The sequence below is a fragment of the Saccopteryx leptura genome, chromosome 7 (assembly GCF_036850995.1).
Source record: "Saccopteryx leptura isolate mSacLep1 chromosome 7, mSacLep1_pri_phased_curated, whole genome shotgun sequence".
Taxonomy (NCBI): Eukaryota; Metazoa; Chordata; class Mammalia; order Chiroptera; family Emballonuridae; genus Saccopteryx; species Saccopteryx leptura.
In genome coordinates this window covers 33,162,687-33,180,007 of record NC_089509.1, presented here as the reverse complement: position 1 = coordinate 33,180,007, position 17,321 = coordinate 33,162,687, and positions in this window count along the sequence as shown.

Genomic DNA, 17,321 nt, shown 5'->3' with positions numbered 1-17,321 from the left:
GTTTTTGGAAACAATGGAGATGCTGTGACTCACTTCATGTGAGCAACACCTTCCTCAAGTTTATGGCCATGTCCTGCCCTGAGCAGTACCCTCTGGAGCAGTTCCAGGTCTCTGCAGGGAAGAACAAGAGATTGTTGGGAGGGGGTGACCACTGTTCAAGACTGAAGGTGGTTGAAGAAATGAGTCATGCAGAGCTTTTATCTGAGTGCTGAGTCCTTCTCAGGTTCAGAAAGGATATCTTTCTTCTATTTCATATATTTATTTTAGTTTCTCTCAAGAAAGGAAATATTGAGTATTTATAATATACTAGCTACTATAGCAGTACTAATCTCAATTGAATTCCACTTCATTCTCATTATTACCCTCTGAAGAAATATTGTAATTTTGCTAATAAGAAAAATGAGACTCAGATAATTTGCCATGTTTCAACACTAATAACTCTCAGAACTGGATTCAAAACCAGGTCTAGCCTAATTCCCAAACTCCTGTTTCTCAGCAGTGCCACCTTGCTACCCAGTGGCTAATACAGTGCATAACCCAAAGTCTAAAGATGCAATACCATGAATGAGGATAGGAACAACATCTGCTCTGTTAATTACTCTATCCCTAGTTCTGTGTCTCACACATAGCAGACACCTAATATATATTTGTTGACTGAGCATATCCCCTCCAGAGATTCCGATACTGACCCTACTTCACCCCAGCTTGAAGTTCATCATTCCAATAAGGCCGTCACCTGTCCTAGGCCTGGCTTCCAATGTTTGTTTTATGGTCCACCCTGCTCTCCGACTTTGTACATTTGAGCATAGGAATTTTAGAACCAATTTAAACAATTCAAAGAAACTTTTAAAAATCTTAAACTATATTACACAAATGGGTTTTTGCTATAGTGGTTGTTGTTTTGTTGTTCTTTTCTTTGGCCATGTAACAGATTTCTTCTCCAAATCTCTATTTACCTCTTGCCCTGTAGGCAATGATTATACAGCTGGAAATAAAACAGTTTGAGGCAGATAGCACAGTACACTTTTCACGTGAGACACAGCCTGCATTTTATTGGCTTCCAATTCAGTGCCCAAACCAGAATGTCTCTGTTTCACACTTGGAAAGTTGCTTTGTGTACAAATATTCTTTTAATAAAGTTCTTTTCTAACCTATTTGTTGAATATTTATATACTTGTTAGTGCTAAAAACAGAAAATATCTTTTCAACTTTTGAAGTAGATCCTATTATAAAATGTCTTCCAAAACCTGTTCCAAATGATTGTGCAGCCTCATAGTCTGTTTTGATTTCCATGCACAGTGCACCGAGTACAGCCCTTCTGAAATCAGCTCACTTCAGATACTCTCTGGACCAACTCAAAGTGACGTGCACTTAGCCAAGCAAGTATCATAAACACCCAAGAATTAGTTTTAAGGCCACTATAGAAAACAAAATCACTGTTTAAAATGTAGTCTAAATTAGAATAAAGGTCAAGTACCTGTAAGAATTGAGATTGTATTTCAGTTTCCATTTCCCCATACTACCATCAAGGCAGGCAGCTTCCAAATAATGAACAAATTACTTTTTGAAAGTAACCTTAAAACTAGTAAACACAGCTGCTATTTAACTATTTCAGTTTTGTAAATGTTACATTCTTCCTAATTGGCTCCCTATTTCAGCAAAACCAATTGAAAGTTAATTGGCTTGGTGTGTGAACTGCATCCATACTCCTCCCCCTATATTCCCAGGAATGAGCCCAGTTCCAATAAACCTTTGTTGTTTTCCATATGTAATCTGAATGTGGGGTCTGCATTCATTACAATCAAGTGGAGTCAGCCCCCTGGTTCCAATGTCCTTTGCTCAGGCAGCTCTGAATCTTTGAGACACAGGGACAGAGCCTGACCTCAGAGGTGACATGCCAAGCATCTAGTTCCACCTTGATATTTGCCACAGGAAGAAAACCAAGTGCTGAACAGAAACTGTAGAGTGGCTCAGTCTCTTAGCAGCATCGCTCCTCTCAGACCTGGTTGGAATCACAGGGTGCCACCTTGTGTATAAACTGACGATTTACCTCCCAGTTCTACAAAGGATCTAGATAGACTCAAAAATAATCAGCCCCAAAGCTCTGTGTTTTATTAACCAAGTAAAAATGAGACAGATATAATTGAAGGAAGCAGATTTGAAAAGACACAGCTCCAGAGGGTCCAAGACACTCGATTTCAAAGCACACTGACAGCCTGTCTCATTTGTTGCTCCACCCTGACCAGGAAACACACTCAGTGACCCACACATGGAATAGATTGATGCTGTTCACTCAAGCTTTTGGGGTAGGGGTACCAGAAATAAGTAAAGCTCTTGTAACACAGCTAATAAATCTGACTAGGACAATTATCTGCATCCAAATAGCATGCGAGCTGTGTAGATTTAATTTTAGGACTTTGAATTTCTGAGCAGCACTGGGTTCCATCGAGGTGATGAATATGACCCTACTTATGTCAATAAAGTACTGAGTTTGAAAAAGAGAAAGACGATTGTTAAAGCAAGGCCACAGGCGGTAGAATAGGATCCATTCCAACACAGCTATCTTGCCCTTGAGAAAGTCCACACTTCTCTAAATCCGGCACAGCTGCCATTCAACTGAAGCCACTGTTACGTTCATGGAATTGCCTGGACCTTTCCTATTACCTTCAGTAGGGAGGTGAGTGGAGAGACTGGCTTTGGGACCGCTGGTGCACTTCTGTTGGCTTAGGTCTCCTGTGACATCTATTCTCAGTTGCCTTCCCTGGCCTCCTCCTCCAGGCAGCCAGTTTCCCTCAAGCATCTCTGAAAGGTAAGTTGGAAGGTGGTTTCTCTCTGCCTGTGAAGGCAGCTCAGCCTCACTGATGTGCCAATACATCTCAGACAACTGAAGCAGGCCCAGAACACCAAACTCACTGGGATCTAAAGTGTTAGCTGAGAAGAGTCCACTGTTAGGAACCTTGGGTTGCTACTCTAAGCGTCATTGCTCTTTTTACCAATTTTTTTAAAAATCTTTCCCACCACCAAGGGACTACTGTTTATAAACACAGATTTGTGAATGGAATATTCAGTTGGAATCCTGAACCTAAAGAAAATCAATAAACTGATTTAGTAACAACCACACCTTACTGATTTTATCTTTGTTATTCCCCAAACCAAAATGGTCTGTTTCCTAAGAAATGCTTCAAGTATTAGCATCTGAGAGCCCCTAAACCCAGAGTGACTTGTCAGGAGGCAGAAAGGAAAGCCCTTTATGTTTTGGAATTAGAGGACAGGTCTACTTGTCTTTTTTTGGCCATTAACAATAACTTTCGCAGAAGAAGAAACAGAAACCATTGAAATAAAATACACTAATTACCTAGATATTTACTGCCTCACCCACACACCCTCATCCTGTTTCAGAAAGACTTCTAGGCGACTTTTGAGAGAGCTAAAATGTGACAGGATAGCATTTGCGCTCTAAATTTCTTTAATAACATCAAATTTTCTCGTTATGTGAAAATAGGAAACCTCGTCAGCTTCACAATGTCCATTAGATAAATATGAATGCTCAGCAGATTTACAGTTGATCCTAGTTCTGATCGAAATAGCCAAGAGTTCATGAGTAGAGCAATTTGATGATGTGACAGGCATCTCAACAGTATCCTTGCACTAGATACAAAAGGGGCATCCCAGGACTGCTTCTTACAGTGATTCTCTATATAAGCTGATGGTAGCATATGCAATCCAGCACGAACAATTCTGCAAGGGTTAGAATGGACTTGGATGTCTGAGGCTGTGAGCCCCACCCCATGCAGTTTGGGAGTGTGAATGGATTCTGTGTTCTCCAAGAAATCCTCCCTGAATGGTGTTTTTCTATCAACTGTCACCTGCTAACCTGTGTGGCTGATAGCTCAAAATTGCGCTCTCTGACAATTGCCTAAAATGTGGATCTTCTAAGTGCCCAATTAAGGGCAGACCCATATGTCTTCAGTGACTGTGTTGTGGAGGAAAAAATTAATGTCCTTTTTCTGGAAAGAAAGGACTGTAACGAGGACCAGTGCCTGAATAGAAAGCTATCCCTCCTATTGCAGTGAGCTGAAGATTTTTCTACTAGGAGGGCCAAGAAGAAATTTGGCTTTTGCATAAACAAAATGTACATCACTATCTCAGGTTAGATGGTGGGGATTAAAAGGGTGTTCTCACACACTGCCTCCACAGGACAGTTGTCCTCTAGTTGGTGGCAGTAGGTTCCAGTGCCGACTCTCCTTCCAGTGCTTACATTGTGAATTGACTTATAGAGTAGTTCCATCTAACCGCTACTTGCTATAAGCAGCTTTATGACCCAGCAGCCTATGTCAAAGCTGGTTTTGAAGGAATCTGAGCTTCAGAGTATCCTCTTGTAAAGGACGACATCAGCTCTTCCCAATCAAAGCCATGCAGGGGCCCCTTTTGTACCAAGCCTCCCATCCTCCACAGTCACCTGCTCTAACAGTCCTTCTTAGCACTGGGCATTCCCCTCTCGGGCTGGTACACAGGCCCATGCCTACAGATGACCCAGGCCTGTCATTTTAGGCTAACTTAACAGACAGAAGGATTCTAGAGTGGATGTGGGTTTGAAGGCCAGTTTTCCCAATCACACTGATGCCCTCTATAAAATTTGGAAGCAGCTCTAGCTTGGTCTGGAGCTTGCTGCTTGAAGGCCCTACTGACTTTCTTTCCTCTATTTCATGGAGATGAAGTGGCCTAAATAGAATGTTTCAACCATGTATGCAATAGCTCCAGCTGTTTAAAATGTGCCTGAGTGGATAACCAAAGTAAACATTTGCAACCTATTTTAGACATGGCGACAAGTCTAGAACATTCCATCAAAATATTCCCTCTACTGAGGGAAATAAGATTGCAGGGAAAGGAATAGTAGTAAAGAGAAATCCTTACTTCTCACTTCACAAACCCCTCTGTAAATGTTAAATAATAGCAATAATTCTAGGCAGATGGTTTAAAAACTCATTGAAGTCAGACAATGGAACACACTTGGACTTTGAAGAGAAACAAAGCTTGTCTCGGTGTATTCTATGACCCTTGTACCATTGTTTAACTTCTGTGATTCTATTTGTGAAAAGAATACAATTTATCAATCTCATAGGCTCCTAATGAGAACTAAGAGTTAACCTGATACAACTTGGCTAACTGTACCTGGTGAATAGCAGAGGCCCAATCAACACTAAAACTACTGTTTTTGTTGCCTTCACTCTGCCTTTTTATTTTCTTGGCTCTAGGAGGTGATAAAAGTTAGATAAAATTGGGACCTGGCTGGTTGGTTCAGTGGTAGAGCATCAGCTTGGCGTGCAGGAGGCCTGGGTTCAATTCCCTGCGAGGGCACACAGGAGAAGCGCCCATCTGCTTCTCCACCACTCCCCCTCTCCTCCTTCCTCTCTGTCTCTGTCTTCCCCTCCTGCAGCCAAGGCTCCATTGGAGCAAAGTTGGCCTGGGCACTGAGGATGGCTCTGTGGCCTCTGCCTCAGGTGCTAGAATGGCTCTGGTTGCAACAGAGCAATGCCCCAGATGGGCAGAGCATCACCCCCTGGTGGGCGTGCCGGGTGGATCCCGGTTGGGCGCATGCGGGAGTCTGTCTGACTGCCTCCCCATTTCCAACTTCAGAAAAAAAGAAAAAAAAGAAAGAAAAGTTAGATAAAATTGGAACCGTAGCACATATAAGATGAAACCTTGAGTTTCTATTCTGGTTTATGTTTTATTTAAAGCACTTTAATTTAGAATTAAATAGAATATTTCTCCCTTGCCCCACCCTCAATAACACCTTATTCCCTGGCCCTGTTTGGTTCTCAGGTGTGGACTGGAACTATTATTCAAATTGTCATGGCCATAGAGCCCTGCCAAAGAGATAACATTAGATCCTTCATGATGAGGAGATCTTATCTTTATTAAGAATGGACACTCTTGCCCTGGCCAGTTGGCTCAGCGGTAGAGCGTCGGCCTAGCGTGCGGAGGACCCAGGTTCAATTCCTGGCCAGGGCACACAGGAGAAGCGCCCATTTGCTTCTCCACCCCTCCGCCACACCTTCCTCTCTGTCACTCTCTTCCCCTTCCGCAGCCAAGGCTCCATTGGAGCAAAAATGGCCCGGGCGCTGGGGATGGCTCTGTGGCCTCTGCCTCAGGCGCTAGAGTGGCTCTGGTTGCAACATGGCGACGCCCAGGATGGGCAGAGCATCGCCCCATGGTGGGCGTGCTGGGTGGATCCCGGTCGGGCGCATGCGGGAGTCTGTCTGACTGTCTCTCCCTGTTTCCAGCTTCAGAAAAATGCAAAAGAAAATTAAAAAAAAAAAAAAAAAAAAAGAATGGACACTCTTATATCTAAATACTTAAATCAGACTCTGAAACTTCTGATTTGTTTTTCATTTTCCAAAAGTTCTCTCCAATGACTAGGATAAGATGAATCCTATGACCTTAAGACCCAGAGTTGAAGGGAAGGACCCTGCCTTTCCTTCCTTCCTTCTTTTCTCTCATCCTTCCTTCCTCCTTTCCTTCCTTTCATTCTTATTTTAGGAAGTTATAAAACTAATTTTTAAAAGTTCAAATTTTTGTCTGAATAGCAACATGGTTAGTTCCTGTTCAAATCAGGGAGAGATGGGCTACTGATCCATGAAAAATCCCACCATAATTCGTGAGCTAGCTTTTGTCAGAATTTGTTTACCTGTAAAAACTGCTGTAAATTCACAAATGAGAATGTAAAGGATGTTAGCAGGAGTCCTAATATAACATACTGGTAGGCTTTCCATAGATGTTTACAAATGGTATTTTAAAATGTTTGTCTGATTGTTTTCAATAAATCCATCAGAACATAGCCACCCTAAAGAGCCAGACATCCCTCAGAGTCAAACCTGATGACGACAGTGAGCGAGCCACTTGAGTAGATTTTCTTTTGCCGGTCAGAGAGGAAGGAGGTAATGACTCTGGTTTGCTCACATGATTTGTAAGTTGTCTCTGAAGGCTTTTCCAAAAGAAGGGATCCAAGAATGCAGTAAGCTTGCCCAAATCTCCACTTTGAAGGATCACAGTGATTTGAATGTGTATATATTGGTGTGCTTAAGTTAGGCCCACTTACTGACCTTTATCTCCTCTTTATTATTTGTTGATATAACTTAATTAAGAGAAAGATATTGGAACATAAGACTTGATTTACCAACCTTCTCTGACTCCTGAGAGATGAGAATTTTCTTTAGTTAAGAGTTTAGCCTAAAAAGAACAATAAACAACCTGCTCAAGAGTGTGTTCTCTGACAAGATATTTATTCCTTATTATTTTTACAAATTTATGAACAGCTCTGTAGGCTTGATTTTATTTGGTAATTTTTAAATATTTATACAGATTTTATCATTTTTAGAATCACCTTATCCTAATTAGAAATAATTTGGCATTATAGAAAATAGTAAGAAAAAGGGGAATAGCCCCCAAATACTTAGACTTAAGAATGTCAACTTCATTTCCATCCCCAAACCAAACATTTGTTTCCTACCTTAGAAGCTCATGCTTGTTCTCAATAGTACAGCTAACATCCAAGAGCAGGAACAAATTATTGACTGCACCTCTGCTCTGTGTTCTAATCTATAGCAATAAATTCCCAGGGTGGCCGTGCAATTACATACAGTGTGATTACTATCACAGCAGGCCAGCCAGATATGGATGTACAACATGATCACTTACCCAGTAGGCACTGTTCAAATGGTTAGCAGCATGGTCACTACACAGAAGGCCCTTTTCAATATGTACTCGTAATATGGCCATGACTAATAAATACACCAGGCAACTTGTAGGCATCAAACTATAATTGCCATTCATGCAGGAACAACTTGATTGGGACATGTCACGTACATAATACCTAACTCCACATGTGTACTCTGGTGTAGACACCTGCACAAGGTCATTTAGCACAGCAGGTTCTGCCATGCAGAAATTTGACCACAGACACAGTGGACATAGATGTAGTCCTGCACACAACATGTGATATTGAGCCCCAGCCAAGTGACTCAATAGATAGAGCATTGTCCCATGCACTGAGGTAGTAGGTTAGATCCCTGGTCAGGGCACACAAGAGAAGCAACCAATGAATGAACAACTAAGTGAAACAATGAGTTAAACTTTTTCTCCTCCCTTGAAATCAATGGACAAATTTTTAAAAAACTAAAATGATTAAAAAATAAATTCTGACTTTAGCCAAGTGCCAATAAGCAAAACCTAATGAACACAAGATCTGTGACATAGAAAACATCATAAGAAAAGGAACCACATGACCAATTCTTTGGGTAAAAGAGGACCCATTTCCCTGGCTGGTTGGCTCAGCGGTAGAGCATAGGCCGGTGTGTGGAAGTCCTGGGTTCAATTCCCAGTCAGGGCACATAGGAGAAGCGCCTGTCTGCTTCTCCACCCTTCCCTCTCTCCCTCCTCTCTGTCTCTCTCTTTCCCTCCCGCAGCAGAATGGCTCCACAGCCTCTGCCTCAGGCGCTAGAGTGGCTCTGGTTGAAGTAGAGCGACACCCCAGATGGGGAGAGCATCGCCCTCTGGTGGGCATGCCGGGTGGATCCCGGTTGGGTGCATGCGGGAGTCTTGTCTGTGGGCCGCCCCCTGCTTCTCACTTTGGAAAAATACAAAAAAAAGACACATTTGACATTATCCTGCTATCTCCTTAGAGCACATCCTTTTGATGGAAGGTGCTATGATGTGTATAAAAATACTTAATGTAAAAAAAACATTATCAACAGTTGTGTAGAATAAAAAGAAAAAGCTTTCAGACAAATAAGTGGAATACTTTTTTGCTATTGCTTTAAAGAAGCAAATGGATTTACAAATTTGAAATAAAAATAAAATCTAAAAAATCAAATTACAAAAATGAGAGTAATTATTTTATCAAAAAGCTTTTCATTTACTTTTAAATGATGCTGCTCCCATAGATTCCAATAAGGCTGGTTTGGAATATAGCCCAGAAGTAACATTGAACAAATATGTCAGGTGATTCCACATCAGACTGTTTTATACAGCTCTCTCCCATTGGTTCTCTTCCTCATCTTTTCTTTTCTCTAATTTTCATCTTCCTATTCCTCTCCTCATCTCTGCCCTTTCATTTTCTTGTCTTCTTTCTTTCCTTGGTCCTATATTCTTCCCCTTTTGTCCCCTCTGGGCAGGGATGGGTAGTATAGTTGGAGGGTTGTGAGGAAAACAGAAGAAAAAGAATTCTGCCAATTTCATCAGCCTCACCCCATGTTAAAAAATAATATGAGGTCTCACTATATTCCCTGAGCCCCTTTAACTGTACTACACAGTTCATGCCACCTGATTTTCTAAAATCATGGCTAATAGAGGGAGATTTTCAGGAGCCAAGAGAAGATAGGCAGAGATCTTGTACCAAGCCTGCAATTGTCAAAGTTTGGCTCCACCAACTAAAAGATGCTACATTTAAAATACTTCTATCAAACCTGGGCCTGGCACAACGATTGCCCTAATTTCCCACTAACGGCCTTTGGAAATTATGAGGCTCCAGAATTAATGGTCATCCTTTTTCTCTGCTCTCTATCCCAATTCTTCATCTACATACCAGCTGTTTGGTTTTATTTACTCTCTATGTGGACTGTTCTATTGAACACAAGTGAAGCAACATAGTTGGAAGAACCCTAAGAATCAGGAGGCCTACCTATATCCAACGTTGGCCTTGGAATTAGCTAACCTTGTGATCTTGGACCTTTTCAGCCTCATTGCCCTCACAGTGAAGTGAGGGGGTGATTTGCAATGCTTATTTTGCTTCTAAAATTATACAGAATAAAAAGTCATATTACTCTTCTATAATGCTTCAAGATAAGTGTGTTTCTAGTGTCCAGAATAAATGGTTTTTCTGTTTTAAAAAAGTAAACTATTTTTTTCTAAGATAGCAATATTATCTAGAGTCAGAATTAAATAAATAGCTGCCAAATTTTTTACTGTTTTTGTTAGATCATAATCAAAGTTGGCATGACTGGAAAAATATATAAAAAACATTATATAAAATAAGTTAATGTTTTAAATTAAACCACTAGCTTCTCAAATTTTCTTATTTTTAAGGATATATTTATTCTTATTATGATTATATTTTAAAGAAGCTACTAGAAAGCTTTTTAAAAATTAAATAATCTGAGTAGATTAAAACATTGGCTTTATTATTGCCACAACTCATATTCATATGCCCCCTGAATAACATAAGGGAAAAGTATTTCTAATTTTTGTCTGAACACTTTGAAAAAGGTGAGAATATGGTATTGATTTAAGGCATATAGAGGTCTTAGAAAACCTTTCACCCTGAGCACAAAGTACCAGCCTTTGTGGTGATATTACACAGAAGGAAGAAGATAGGAGGAGATGCAGGGAGGGAAGAAGGGATACGGGATGGAGGAGGGGAGGAAGAGAATCTCTGCCTAACCTAAGAGCTGAGCACGGAATGGTGAGCAAGAAAGACATAGCCTTACCCTACATTTAATCTTATAATAATCTTTTTATTTTTCCTTCTTTTCCAAGTGAGAGTAGGGGAGATAGACAGACTCCTGCATGTGCCCCAACAAGGATCCATCCAGCAACCCTCGTCTGCAGCTGATGCTCTGACCATTTGGGGCCATGCTCTCAAACAAGCTATTTTTAGTGCCTGAAGCAGAGGCTCCAGGGAGCCATCCTCAGCACCCTGGGGCCAAAGTGCTCAAACCAATCAAGCCATGGCGGCTGGAGAAGAAGAGAAAGAGAGAAGGGTGAGGGGAAGGGGCAAGGGTGGAAAAGCAGATGGTTGATTCTCCTGTGTGTCCTTGACTGAGAATTGTACCTGAAACATCTACATGAGAGGCTGATGCTCTACCACTGAGCCAACTGACCAGGGCCCTATAACAATATTTATAAGTCCATAATCCTATAACATTTAAAGTTCATATTATTGACCCATGTTCTTTGCACTGTTCACATTGGGTTTTTTTGTGTTTTTTTTTTTACAGAGACAGAGTCAGAGAGAGGGACAGATAGGGAAAGACAGACAGGAAGGGAGAGAGATGAGAAGCATCAATTCTTCATTGCGGCACCTTAGTTGTTCATTGATTACTTTTTCATATGCGCCTTGATATGTGTGAGGGCTACAGCAGAGCTAGTGACCCCTTACTCAAGCCAGCGACCTTGGGCTCAAGCCAGCGACCTTAGGTTCAAGCCAGTGACCATAGGGTCATGTCTATGATCCCATGCTCAAGCCAGTGGCCCAAGGGTTGGGAACCTATGGCTCGCGAGCCAGATGTGGCTTTTTCGATGGCTACATCTGGCTCGCAGACAAATCTTTAATAAAAAAAATAACGTTAAAAATATAAAACATTCTCATGTATTACAATCCATTCATTTCCTACCACTCATGTTCATGGTTGCGGGTGGCTGGAGCCAATCACAGCTGTCCTCCAGGACAACACCACATTTTTATTGGATAAAGCGTAATGTACACAGGTCGTTGTATGGCTCTCACAGAATTACATTTTAAAATATGTTGCATTCATGGCTTTCTCAGCCAAAATGGTTCCCGACCCCTGCTGTGGCCCCTCACTTAAGCTTGTGAACCCGTGCTCAAGCCGAATGAGCCTGCACTCAAGCCAGTGACCTCAGCGTTTCGAACCGGGGTCCTCCGTGTTCCAGTCCAACACTTTATCTACTGCGCCACTGCCTGGTCAAACCACATTGTATTTTATTAAAATTCACAAAATTTAAAATGTCCCCTCCCATTCCTCACAGGACATAAACATATCTTTCTTTTTCTATCCTACACTTGGTATTAGTGATGAATTAAGTGCTACTGAGTAGAGAGCTGTACAGATATTACTCAATTAACTAAATAAGATTATTATTATTTTTTTTTTACTTTTTTTTTTTTCTTTTTTTCTTTTTCTGAAGCTGGAAACGGGGAGAGACAGTCAGACAGACTCCCGCATGCACCTGACTGGGATCCACCCGGCACACCCACCAGGGGGCGATGCTCTGCCCACCAGGGGGCGATGCTCTGCCCCTCCGGGGCGTCGCTCTGTTGCGACCAGAGCCACTCTAGCGCCTGGGGCAGAGGCCAAGGAGCCATCCCCAGCGCCTGGGGCATCTTTTGCTCCAATGGAGCCTCGCTGCGGGAGGGGAAGAGAGAGACAGAGAGGAAGGAGAGGGGGAGGGGTGGAGAAGCAGATGGGCACTTCTCCTGTTTGCCCTGGCCGGGAATCGAACCCGGGACTTCTGCACGCCAGGCCGACGCTCTACCACTGAGCCAACCGGCCAGGGCCTAACTAAGTAAGATTATTAGTCTCTAAATCTTACTATCCACGTGGACAGAGAAGTCAATCAAAAAAATTAACAGCCTGACATTTCCTTGGATTTAATAGAATTCTATATGTTTTTGTTTTGACTTTTACTTTTTTTGTGGTAAATTAGACTTAATATAAAATTTATCATCTTAAACATTTTTTAGTGCACAGTTCAGTATTGTTGAGTATATTCACATTGTAAAACTAATCTCCAGAACTTTCTCATCTCACAGGACTGAAACAACTCCACATGTCTCCTTTCCTTCAGCCTGTGACAACCATTGTTTTACTTCTGTTTCTATGAATTTGACTACTCTAAGTACCTTGCATAATTAGAGACAAAATATTTGTCCTTTTGGAAATGAGTAATACTGCTTAACATAATGTTCCCAAGGTTCATCCATGTTATAGCATATGTCAGGATAGCCTTCCTTTTTGAAGCTGAATAATATTCCATTGCATGTATATACCACATTTTGTTTATCTATTCAGCCAGCAATAAACATTTGGGTTACTTCCATCTCTCGGCTATTGTGAATAATTTTGCTATGAACATGGATGTGTAAATATCTTTTTGAGACCCTGCTTTCGTTCCTGTTTAGTATATACCCAGAAGTGGAATTGCTTGATCATATGGTAGTTCTATTTTTAACTTTTTGAAGAACCTCTATACTGTTTTTAATAGTGGCTGTACCATTTAATACTCCTACCAACAATGACCAGGGCTTCTAATTTCTCTATACTATATTCACTGACATTTTTTATTTTCTGTTATTTTTTAAAAATAGTAGCCATCCTTATAGGTTTGATGTGATATTTCATTGTGTTTTGCACCTGATTGTTGGCCATTTGTATAGCTTCTTTGGAGGTATGTCTATTCAAGTTCTTTGCCCATTTAAAAAAAATATTTTATTTATTGATTTTAGAGAGAGGAGCGGCCTGACCTGTGGTGGCACAGTGGATAAAGCGTCAACCTGGAAATGCTGAGGTCGCCGGTTCGAAACCCTGGGCTTGCCTGGTCAAGGCACATATGGGAGTTGATGCTTCCAGCTCCTCCCCCCATCTCTCTCTTCTCTGTCTCCCTCTCTCTCCTCTTTAAAGTGAATAAATAATAATAAAAATAAAAAAAAGAGAGAGGGGAGCGAGAGAGAGAAAGAGAGAGAGAGAGAAAGGCAGGGGGAGGAGCAGGAAACATCAGCTTGTTGATTCTCACATGTGCCTTGACCAGGCAAGCCCAGGGTTTCAAACCTGTGACCTCAGTATTCAAGGTCAAATGCTTTATCAACTGTGCCACCACAGGTCAGGCCTGTTTGCTCATTTTAAACTGTGTTATTTGACTAAAAGTAAGTAACCTACTGTGTAGCTTTTTGTAGTTTATATAGAATTTTAACACAATTTATCATATTTTACATTCACAAAAACCTTGTGAGGTTGGCAAATAGATATTTTGACATTTGCTACAACAACAACAAAAAAAACAAGAATGAGAGAAACTGAGTATTTTGACCAAATAGTCATAAATAGGCAGGACTAGCCCTGGGAGCATTGTCAACCGAGCCCTAGCTCCTTCCATTCACCACGTTTTATCCTTCAGGGTTCTGATCCTGGAATGCTTCCTGTTCTTTCCCCTTTTGTGCCTTAGCTCATGAACTTATCATCCATTTCTACCTGGTCACATGTTTTTCAAGGCTCAGATTGTATTTAGTCCTAAAGCTTTCTCTGACATACTCCAAACCCATCAGGCAGAAGTAATCTCACCCGTACTATTCTTTGTAGATTTCACTTAAGATACTTATCACTTTCTATGCTGCACCATAGTTAGCTGTGTACATGCCTTGTCTACTCTGCAAGACAGTCGGCACTGATGGCAGATATTTTCTCATCTTTGAATTCTGATAGAACTTAGTAAAAAGCCATAGTAGAAAGTAGAAAGGTAGTAGGCATTAATGAATAGTTGAATGAATAAATGAAGTGAAACAAGTAAGAGTCCAAGAACATAGTCTTTGGGAAAAAAAACCTGTTTCTAGAATTCAACTGCAAAAAAGAGGGGGAAAAACCCACAAAAATGTGGAAACTAAACAACATACTTCTAAAAAATGAATGGGTCAAAGAAGAAATAAGCGCAGAGATCAAAAGCTATATACAGACAAATGAAAATGAAAATACGACATATCAGAATGTCTGGGATGCAGCAAAAGCAGTAATAAGAGGAAAGTTCATATCACTTCAGGCCTATATGAACAAACAAGAGAGAGCCGAAGTAAACCACTTAACTTCACACCTTAAGGAACTAGAAAAAGAAGAACAAAGACAACCCAAAACCAGCCGAAGAAAGGAGATAATAAAAATCAGAGCAGAAATAAATGAAATAGAGAACAGAAAAACTATAGAAAAAATCAATAAAACAAGGAGCTGGTTCTTTGAAAAGATCAACAAAATTGACAAACCCTTGGCAAGACTCACCAAGGAAAAAAGGCACAGGACTCAAATAAATAAAATCCAAAATGAAAGAGGAGAGATCACCACAGACATCATAGATATACAAAGAATTATTGTAGAATACTATGAAAAATTATATGCCACCAAATACAACAATCTAGAAGAAATGGATAAATTCCTAGAACAATACAACCTTCCTAGACTGACTCATGAAGAAGCGGAAAGCCTAAACAGACCAATCAGCAGGGAGGAAATAGAAAAAACTATTAAAAACCTCCCCAAAAATAAAAGTCCAGGCCCAGACGGTTATACTAGTGAATTCTATCAAACATTCAAAGAAGACTTGGTTCCTATTCTACTCAAAGTCTTCCAAAAAATTGAAGAAGAAGCAATACTTCCAAACACATTTTATGAGGCCAACATAACCCTCATACCAAAACCTGGCAAGGATGGCACAAAGAAAGAAAACTACAGACCAATATCTCTAATGAATACAGATGCTAAAATACTAAACAAAATACTGGCAAACCGAATACAACAACATATTAAAAAAATAATACATCATGATCAAGTGGGATTCATCCCAGAATCTCAAGGATGGTTCAACATACGCAAAACGGTTAACGTAATACACCATATCAACAAAACAAAGAACAAAAACCACATGATCTTATCAATAGATGCAGAAAAGGCTTTTGATAAAATACAACACAATTTTATGTTTAAGACTCTCAACAAAATGGGTATAGAAGGAAAATATCTCAACATGATAAAGGCCATATATGATAAACCATCAGCCAACATCCTATTAAACGGCATAAAACTGAGGACTTTCTACCTTAAATCAGGAACAAGACAGGGTTGTCCACTCTCTCCACTCTTATTTAACGTGGTGCTAGAAGTTCTGGCCAGAGCAATCAGACAAGACAAAGAAATAAAAGGCATCCATATCGGAAAAGAAGAAGTAAAGGTATCACTTTTTGCTGATGATATGATCCTATACATCGAAAACCCGAAGGACTCCACAAAAAGATTATTAGAAACAATAAACCAATACAGTAAGGTCGCAGGATACAAAATTAACATACAGAAGTCCATAGCATTTCTCTATGCCAACAATGAAATATTAGAAAACGAACTCAAAAAAATAACCCCCTTCACGATTGCAACAAAAAAAATAAAATACCTAGGAATAAACATAACAAAGAATGTAAAGGACCTATATAACGAAAACTACAAGGCATTATTAAGAGAAATAGGAAAAGACACAATGAGATGGAAAAATATTCCTTGTTCTTGGATAGGAAGAATAAATATAATTAAAATGGCCATATTACCCAAAGCAATATATAAATTTAATGCAATTTCCATCAAAATTCCTATGAGATTTTTTAAAGAAATGGAACAAAAAATCATCAGATTTATATGGAACTATAAAAAACCCCGAATAGCCAAAACAATCCTAAGGAAAAAGAATGAAGCTGGGGGCATTACAATACCTGACTTTAAACTATATTATAGGGCCACGATAATCAAAACAGCATGGTATTGGCAGAAAAATAGACACTCAGACCAATGGAACAGAATAGAAAGCCCAGAAATAAAACCACATATATATGGTCAAATAATCTTTGATAAAGGGGCCAACAACCCACAATGGAGAAAAGAAAGCCTCTTCAACAAATGGTGTTGGGAAAACTGGAAAGCCACATGCAAAAGAATGAAACTCGACTATAGCCTGTCCCCGTGTACTAAAATTAATTCAAAATGGATTAAAGATCTAAATATAAGACCTGAAACAATAAAGTACATAGAAGAAGACATAGGTACTAAAATCATGGACCTGGGTTTTAAAGAACATTTTATGAACTTGACTCCAATGGCAAGAGAAGTGAAGGCAAAGATAAATGAATGGGACTACATCAGAATAAAAAGTTTTTGCTCAGCAAGAGAAACTGATATCAAAATAAACAGACAGCCAACTAAATGGGAAATGATATTTTCAAACAACAGCTCAGATAAGGGCCTAATATCCAAAATTTACAAAGAACTCATAAAACTCAACAACAAACAAACAAACAATCCAATAAAAAAATGGGAAGAGGACATGAACAGACACTTCTCCCAGGAAGAAATACAAATGGCCAACAGATATATGAAAAGATGCTCAGCTTCATTAGTTATTAGAGAAATGCAAATCAAAACTACAATGAGATACCACCTCACCCCTGTTAGATTAGCTATTATCAATAAGATGGGTAATAGCAAATGTTGGAGAGGCTGCGGAGAAAAGGGAACTCTCATCCACTGTTGGTGGAAATGTAAAGTAGTACAACCATTATGGAGGAAAGTATGGTGGTTCCTCAAAAAACTGCAAATAGAACTACCTTATGACCCAGCAATCCCTCTACTGGGTATATACCCCAAAACCTCAGAAACATTGATACGTAAAGACACATGTAGCCCCATGTTTATTGCAGCACTGTTCACAGTGGCCAAGACATGGAAACAACCAAAAAGCCCTTCAATAGAAGACTGGATAAAGAAGATGTGGCACATATACAC